The sequence below is a fragment of the Bos taurus genome, chromosome Y (genome assembly GCF_002263795.3).
Source record: "Bos taurus isolate L1 Dominette 01449 registration number 42190680 breed Hereford chromosome Y, ARS-UCD2.0, whole genome shotgun sequence".
Lineage (NCBI taxonomy): Eukaryota > Metazoa > Chordata > Mammalia > Artiodactyla > Bovidae > Bos > Bos taurus.
The window spans coordinates 14729480-14738663 of record NC_082638.1 but is presented as its reverse complement, the minus strand read 5'-3'; positions in this window follow the sequence as shown (position 1 = coordinate 14738663).

Sequence of the window (9184 nt, the reverse complement as noted above, 5' to 3'; positions counted from 1 at the left end):
GCGCGTCTCAGGCCCTGCCCCGAAGCAGGCTGGGTCCTTCCCACGATCAAGCCCCGAGAAGCATTCCTGAGCCCACATCGGGTTCCCTGCCCTCAATCAGGCTAGGTCCTGCCCTTGGACCGACCCCCGGCAAACACTCCTGAGCCGGCGTCGGTCGCTCCCCTCAACTGGCCGGTGCCCGGCGCGTCTTCCGGACCCTAACAAGCACTCCGGAGCCAACCCCTCGGTCCCTGCACGGGACGAGGCTAGGTCCCGCTCGGCGTCAGTCCCCCGACAGACCCTCCTGAGCTTGCCTCGCGGCCACGGCACGCACCTCGCCTGGGGCCTCCCCTGGTGCACGGCGCCGTCCAACGCCGCCGAGCCAACATCTCCTTCCCTGCACCGGTCGCGGCTGCGGGTAGCACTTGCTGAAGACACCGGCAAATGCGCCTGTGCCTACCCCTCGGGCGCTGCGCTGAACCAGTCGAGGTCCTGCCCTTGGGAGCAACCTCAACACGACCTCCTGAGGCCACCTCTCGCTCTCTGCCCTGAAGCCGTGTGCGTGCTGCCCACGGTCAGACCTCGAGAAACCCTCCTGAGGGCGCATCTCGGTCCCTGCACAGAGACAGGATGGGCCGTGCCCTCGTTCAATCACCCGGGGAACACTGCTGAGCCCGCATCTTGGTCCCCGCGCTGAACCTGTCCGGGATCCTACCCCCAGGAAATACTCCTGAAGCTGCATCTCGGTCCCTGTCCTGAACTGGTCTAGGTCTGGCCTTTGTTTGATTCGCCCAGCACAGACTCCTGAGCCCCCATCTCTGTGCCTGCCCTGAAGGAGGCTGGGTCCCGCCCACGGCCCGGCGACGACAAACACTCCTGAGCCCACCGCCCCGGGCCTGCACTGAACCAGGCTGGCTCCTTCCTGTCCGTGGGCAAGACCCTGACAAACACTCCTGAGCCCACCGCCCGATGCCTGCACTGAAGCAGGCTGGCTCCTGCCTTCGTTCAAGCACCTGGCAAAGACACCACCGGGAGCCTCCAGCTCGCTCCCTTCCCGCCCACTTCGCTGTGTCCCGCCCTTGGTCCCTCGCCGGGACAAAGCCCTGATCCCGCAGTTCACTCCGGGCACTGAACCCGCCTCGGGGGCTTGGCGTGCTTCAAGGCCCCGAGAAACACATCGGGCTCGGCGCACGGAAGAAGCAGTCTAGAGCTTGCCCTTCTTGGACTCCCGCGACACACGCGCCTGAGCCCACAGCTGCGTGCCCGCCCTGAACTCGGATGGATGCTGCCCTTGGGCAACCCTCCCCGCCTCCAACACAAAACGCACCTCCCTGCGTGTCCATCTTGGTCCCTCCACTCAACCTCGGTGGTTTCTGCCTCTGGCCAAGGCCCCCAACAAACAACCCTGAGTCGAAATTGGCTCCCTGTCCCCGAACGACGGTGAGTCCTCCCCTTGTTCAACCCCCCGGGAAACACTGCTGCGCCCTCACCTCAAGCGCTGCATAAAAGCAGGCTGGGTCCCGCCCTTTCTGAGGCGCCCGTGTAAACTCCTGAGCCCCGTCTCGGTCACTGAACGTAACCAGTCGAGGTCCTGCCCTTGTGCGGGCCCCTAGCACAGTCTCCCGACCCCACCTCTCGGCCCCTGCAGTCACGCGGGCGTTCCTGGGACTTTGCATAGTCGAGTCCCGGGAACATAATCCTGAGCGCGCGTCTCAGGCCCTGCCCCGAAGCAGGCTGGGTCCTTCCCACGATCAAGCCCCGAGAAGCATTCCTGAGCCCACATCGGGTTCCCTGCCCTCAATCAGGCTAGGTCCTGCCCTTGGACCGACCCCCGGCAAACACTCCTGAGCCGGCGTCGGTCGCTCCCCTCAACTGGCCGGTGCCCGGCGCGTCTTCCGGACCCTAACAAGCACTCCGGAGCCAACCCCTCGGTCCCTGCACGGGACGAGGCTAGGTCCCGCTCGGCGTCAGTCCCCCGACAGACCCTCCTGAGCTTGCCTCTCGGCCACGGCACGCACCTCGCCTGGGGCCTCCCCTGGTGCACGGCGCCGTCCAACGCCGCCGAGCCAACATCTCCTTCCCTGCACCGGTCGCGGCTGCGGGTAGCACTTGCTGAAGACACCGGCAAATGCGCCTGTGCCTACCCCTCGGGCGCTGCGCTGAACCAGTCGAGGTCCTGCCCTTGGGAGCAACCTCAACACGACCTCCTGAGGCCACCTCTCGCTCTCTGCCCTGAAGCCGTGTGCGTGCTGCCCACGGTCAGACCTCGAGAAACCCTCCTGAGGGCGCATCTCGGTCCCTGCACAGAGACAGGATGGGCCGTGCCCTCGTTCAATCACCCGGGGAACACTGCTGAGCCCGCATCTTGGTCCCCGCGCTGAACCTGTCCGGGATCCTACCCCCAGGAAATACTCCTGAAGCTGCATCTCGGTCCCTGTCCTGAACTGGTCTAGGTCTGGCCTTTGTTTGATTCGCCCAGCACAGACTCCTGAGCCCCCATCTCTGTGCCTGCCCTGAAGGAGGCTGGGTCCCGCCCACGGCCCGGCGACGACAAACACTCCTGAGCCCACCGCCACGGGCCTGCACTGAACCAGGCTGGCTCCTTCCTGTCCGTGGGCAAGACCCTGACAAACACTCCTGAGCCCACCGCCCGATGCCTGCACTGAAGCAGGCTGGCTCCTGCCTTCGTTCAAGCACCTGGCAAAGACACCACCGGGAGCCTCCAGCTCGCTCCCTTCCCGCCCACTTCGCTGTGTCCCGCCCTTGGTCCCTCGCCGGGACAAAGCCCTGATCCCGCAGTTCACTCCGGGCACTGAACCCGCCTCGGGGGCTTGGCGTGCTTCAAGGCCCCGAGAAACACATCGGGCTCGGCACACGGAAGAAGCAGTCTAGAGCTTGCCCTTCTTGGACTCCCGCGACACACGCGCCTGAGCCCACAGCTGCGTGCCCGCCCTGAACTCGGATGGATGCTGCCCTTGGGCAACCCTCCCCGCCTCCAACACAAAACGCACCTCCCTGCGTGTCCATCTTGGTCCCTCCACTCAACCTCGGTGGTTTCTGCCTCTGGCCAAGGCCCCCAACAAACAACCCTGAGTCGAAATTGGCTCCCTGTCCCCGAACGACGGTGAGTCCTCCCCTTGTTCAACCCCCCGGGAAACACTGCTGCGCCCTCACCTCAAGCGCTGCATAAAAGCAGGCTGGGTCCCGCCCTTTCTGAGGCGCCCGTGTAAACTCCTGAGCCCCGTCTCGGTCACTGAACGTAACCAGTCGAGGTCCTGCCCTTGTGCGGGCCCCTAGCACAGTCTCCCGACCCCACCTCTCGGCCCCTGCAGTCACGCGGGCGTTCCTGGGACTTTGCATAGTCGAGTCCCGGGAACATAATCCTGAGCGCGCGTCTCAGGCCCTGCCCCGAAGCAGGCTGGGTCCTTCCCACGATCAAGCCCCGAGAAGCATTCCTGAGCCCACATCGGGTTCCCTGCCCTCAATCAGGCTAGGTCCTGCCCTTGGACCGACCCCCGGCAAACACTCCTGAGCCGGCGTCGGTCGCTCCCCTCAACTGGCCGGTGCCCGGCGCGTCTTCCGGACCCTAACAAGCACTCCGGAGCCAACCCCTCGGTCCCTGCACGGGACGAGGCTAGGTCCCGCTCGGCGTCAGTCCCCCGACAGACCCTCCTGAGCTTGCCTCGCGGCCACGGCACGCACCTCGCCTGGCGCCTCCCCTGGTGCACGGCGCCGTCCAACGCCCCCGAGCCAACATCTCCTTCCCTGCACCGGTCGCGGCTGCGGGAAGCACTTGCTGAAGACACCGGCAAATGCGCCTGTGCCTACCCCTCGGGCGCTGCGCTGAACCAGTCGAGGTCCTGCCCTTGGAAGCAACCTCAACACGTCCTCCTGAGGCCACCTCTCGCTCTCTGCCCTGAAGCCGTGTGCGTGCTGCCCACGGTCAGACCTCGAGAAACCCTCCTGAGGGCGCATCTCGGTCCCTGCACAGAGACAGGATGGGCCGTGCCCGCGTTCAATCACCCGGGGAACACTGCTGAGCCCGCATCTTGGTCCCCGCGCTGAACCTGTCCGGGATCCTACCCCCAGGAAATACTCCTGAAGCTGCATCTCGGTCCCTGTCCTGAACTGGTCTAGGTCTGGCCTTTGTTTGATTCGCCCAGCACAGACTCCTGAGCCCCCATCTCTGTGCCTGCCCTGAAGGAGGCTGGGTCCCGCCCACGGCCCGGCGACGACAAACACTCCTGAGCCCACCGCCCCGGGCCTGCACTGAACCAGGCTGGCTCCTTCCTGTCCGTGGGCAAGACCCTGACAAACACTCCTGAGCCCACCGCCCGATGCCTGCACTGAAGCAGGCTGGCTCCTGCCTTCGTTCAAGCACCTGGCAAAGACACCACCGGGAGCCTCCAGCTCGCTCCCTACCCGCCCACTTCGCTGTGTCCCGCCCTTGGTCCCTCGCCGGGACAAAGCCCTGATCCCGCAGTTCACTCCGGGCACTGAACCCGCCTCGGGGGCTTGGCGTGCTTCAAGACCCCGAGAAACACATCGGGCTCGGCGCACGGAAGAAGCAGTCTAGAGCTTGCCCTTCTTGGACTCCCGCGACACACGCGCCTGAGCCCACAGCTGCGTGCCCGCCCTGAACTCGGATGGATGCTGCCCTTGGGCAACCCTCCCCGCCTCCAACACAAAACGCACCTCCCTGCGTGTCCATTTTGGTCCCTCCACTCAACCTCGGTGGTTTCTGCCTCTGGCCAAGGCCCCCAACAAACAACCCTGAGTCGAAATTGGCTCCCTGTCCCCGAACGACGGTGAGTCCTCCCCTTGTTCAACCCCCCGGGAAACACTGCTGCGCCCTCACCTCAAGCGCTGCATAAAAGCAGGCTGGGTCCCGCCCTTTCTGAGGCGCCCGTGTAAACTCCTGAGCCCCGTCTCGGTCACTGAACGTAACCAGTCGAGGTCCTGCCCTTGTGCGGGCCCCTAGCACAGTCTCCCGACCCCACCTCTCGGCCCCTGCAGTCACGCGGGCGTTCCTGGGACTTTGCATAGTCGAGTCCCGGGAACATAATCCTGAGCGCGCGTCTCAGGCCCTGCCCCGAAGCAGGCTGGGTCCTTCCCACGATCAAGCCCCGAGAAGCATTCCTGAGCCCACATCGGGTTCCCTGCCCTCAATCAGGCTAGGTCCTGCCCTTGGACCGACCCCCGGCAAACACTCCTGAGCCGGCGTCGGTCGCTCCCCTCAACTGGCCGGTGCCCGGCGCGTCTTCCGGACCCTAACAAGCACTCCGGAGCCAACCCCTCGGTCCCTGCACGGGACGAGGCTAGGTCCCGCTCGGCGTCAGTCCCCCGACAGACCCTCCTGAGCTTGCCTCGCGGCCACGGCACGCACCTCGCCTGGGGCCTCCCCTGGTGCACGGCGCCGTCCAACGCCGCCGAGCCAACATCTCCTTCCCTGCACCGGTCGCGGCTGCGGGTAGCACTTGCTGAAGACACCGGCAAATGCGCCTGTGCCTACCCCTCGGGCGCTGCGCTGAACCAGTCGAGGTCCTGCCCTTGGGAGCAACCTCAACACGACCTCCTGAGGCCACCTCTCGCTCTCTGCCCTGAAGCCGTGTGCGTGCTGCCCAGGGTCAGACCTCGAGAAACCCTCCTGAGGGCGCATCTCGGTCCCTGCACAGAGACAGGATGGGCCGTGCCCTCGTTCAATCACCCGGGGAACACTGCTGAGCCCGCATCTTGGTCCCCGCGCTGAACCTGTCCGGGATCCTACCCCCAGGAAATACTCCTGAAGCTGCATCTCGGTCCCTGTCCTGAACTGGTCTAGGTCTGGCCTTTGTTTGATTCGCCCAGCACAGACTCCTGAGCCCCCATCTCTGTGCCTGCCCTGAAGGAGGCTGGGTCCCGCCCACGGCCCGGCGACGACAAACACTCCTGAGCCCACCGCCACGGGCCTGCACTGAACCAGGCTGGCTCCTTCCTGTCCGTGGGCAAGACCCTGACAAACACTCCTGAGCCCACCGCCCGATGCCTGCACTGAAGCAGGCTGGCTCCTGCCTTCGTTCAAGCACCTGGCAAAGACACCACCGGGAGCCTCCAGCTCGCTCCCTTCCCGCCCACTTCGCTGTGTCCCGCCCTTGGTCCCTCGCCGGGACAAAGCCCTGATCCCGCAGTTCACTCCGGGCACTGAACCCGCCTCGGGGGCTTGGCGTGCTTCAAGACCCCGAGAAACACATCGGGCTCGGCGCACGGAAGAAGCAGTCTAGAGCTTGCCCTTCTTGGACTCCCGCGACACACGCGCCTGAGCCCACAGCTGCGTGCCCGCCCTGAACTCGGATGGATGCTGCCCTTGGGCAACCCTCCCCGCCTCCAACACAAAACGCACCTCCCTGCGTGTCCATCTTGGTCCCTCCACTCAACCTCGGTGGTTTCTGCCTCTGGCCAAGGCCCCCAACAAACAATCCTGAGTCGAAATTGGCTCCCTGTCCCCGAACGACGGTGAGTCCTCCCCTTGTTCAACCCCCCGGGAAACACTGCTGCGCCCTCACCTCAAGCGCTGCATAAAAGCAGGCTGGGTCCCGCCCTTTCTGAGGCGCCCGTGTAAACTCCTGAGCCCCGTCTCGGTCACTGAACGTAACCAGTCGAGGTCCTGCCCTTGTGCGGGCCCCTAGCACAGTCTCCCGACCCCACCTCTCGGCCCCTGCAGTCACGCGGGCGTTCCTGGGACTTTGCATAGTCGAGTCCCGGGAACATAATCCTGAGCGCGCGTCTCAGGCCCTGCCCCGAAGCAGGCTGGGTCCTTCCCACGATCAAGCCCCGAGAAGCATTCCTGAGCCCACATCGGGTTCCCTGCCCTCAATCAGGCTAGGTCCTGCCCTTGGACCGACCCCCGGCAAACACTCCTGAGCCGGCGTCGGTCGCTCCCCTCAACTGGCCGGTGCCCGGCGCGTCTTCCGGACCCTAACAAGCACTCCGGAGCCAACCCCTCGGTCCCTGCACGGGACGAGGCTAGGTCCCGCTCGGCGTCAGTCCCCCGACAGACCCTCCTGAGCTTGCCTCGCGGCCACGGCACGCACCTCGCCTGGCGCCTCCCCTGGTGCACGGCGCCGTCCAACGCCCCCGAGCCAACATCTCCTTCCCTGCACCGGTCGCGGCTGCGGGAAGCACTTGCTGAAGACACCGGCAAATGCGCCTGTGCCTACCCCTCGGGCGCTGCGCTGAACCAGTCGAGGTCCTGCCCTTGGAAGCAACCTCAACACGTCCTCCTGAGGCCACCTCTCGCTCTCTGCCCTGAAGCCGTGTGCGTGCTGCCCACGGTCAGACCTCGAGAAACCCTCCTGAGGGCGCATCTCGGTCCCTGCACAGAGACAGGATGGGCCGTGCCCGCGTTCAATCACCCGGGGAACACTGCTGAGCCCGCATCTTGGTCCCCGCGCTGAACCTGTCCGGGATCCTACCCCCAGGAAATACTCCTGAAGCTGCATCTCGGTCCCTGTCCTGAACTGGTCTAGGTCTGGCCTTTGTTTGATTCGCCCAGCACAGACTCCTGAGCCCCCATCTCTGTGCCTGCCCTGAAGGAGGCTGGGTCCCGCCCACGGCCCGGCGACGACAAACACTCCTGAGCCCACCGCCCCGGGCCTGCACTGAACCAGGCTGGCTCCTTCCTGTCCGTGGGCAAGACCCTGACAAACACTCCTGAGCCCACCGCCCGATGCCTGCACTGAAGCAGGCTGGCTCCTGCCTTCGTTCAAGCACCTGGCAAAGACACCACCGGGAGCCTCCAGCTCGCTCCCTACCCGCCCACTTCGCTGTGTCCCGCCCTTGGTCCCTCGCCGGGACAAAGCCCTGATCCCGCAGTTCACTCCGGGCACTGAACCCGCCTCGGGGGCTTGGCGTGCTTCAAGACCCCGAGAAACACATCGGGCTCGGCGCACGGAAGAAGCAGTCTAGAGCTTGCCCTTCTTGGACTCCCGCGACACACGCGCCTGAGCCCACAGCTGCGTGCCCGCCCTGAACTCGGATGGATGCTGCCCTTGGGCAACCCTCCCCGCCTCCAACACAAAACGCACCTCCCTGCGTGTCCATCTTGGTCCCTCCACTCAACCTCGGTGGTTTCTGCCTCTGGCCAAGGCCCCCAACAAACAACCCTGAGTCGAAATTGGCTCCCTGTCCCCGAACGACGGTGAGTCCTCCCCTTGTTCAACCCCCCGGGAAACACTGCTGCGCCCTCACCTCAAGCGCTGCATAAAAGCAGGCTGGGTCCCGCCCTTTCTGAGGCGCCCGTGTAAACTCCTGAGCCCCGTCTCGGTCACTGAACGTAACCAGTCGAGGTCCTGCCCTTGTGCGGGCCCCTAGCACAGTCTCCCGACCCCACCTCTCGGCCCCTGCAGTCACGCGGGCGTTCCTGGGACTTTGCATAGTCGAGTCCCGGGAACATAATCCTGAGCGCGCGTCTCAGGCCCTGCCCCGAAGCAGGCTGGGTCCTTCCCACGATCAAGCCCCGAGAAGCATTCCTGAGCCCACATCGGGTTCCCTGCCCTCAATCAGGCTAGGTCCTGCCCTTGGACCGACCCCCGGCAAACACTCCTGAGCCGGCGTCGGTCGCTCCCCTCAACTGGCCGGTGCCCGGCGCGTCTTCCGGACCCTAACAAGCACTCCGGAGCCAACCCCTCGGTCCCTGCACGGGACGAGGCTAGGTCCCGCTCGGCGTCAGTCCCCCGACAGACCCTCCTGAGCTTGCCTCGCGGCCACGGCACGCACCTCGCCTGGGGCCTCCCCTGGTGCACGGCGCCGTCCAACGCCGCCGAGCCAACATCTCCTTCCCTGCACCGGTCGCGGCTGCGGGTAGCACTTGCTGAAGACACCGGCAAATGCGCCTGTGCCTACCCCTCGGGCGCTGCGCTGAACCAGTCGAGGTCCTGCCCTTGGGAGCAACCTCAACACGACCTCCTGAGGCCACCTCTCGCTCTCTGCCCTGAAGCCGTGTGCGTGCTGCCCAGGGTCAGACCTCGAGAAACCCTCCTGAGGGCGCATCTCGGTCCCTGCACAGAGACAGGATGGGCCGTGCCCTCGTTCAATCACCCGGGGAACACTGCTGAGCCCGCATCTTGGTCCCCGCGCTGAACCTGTCCGGGATCCTACCCCCAGGAAATACTCCTGAAGCTGCATCTCGGTCCCTGTCCTGAACTGGTCTAGGTCTGGCCTTTGTTTG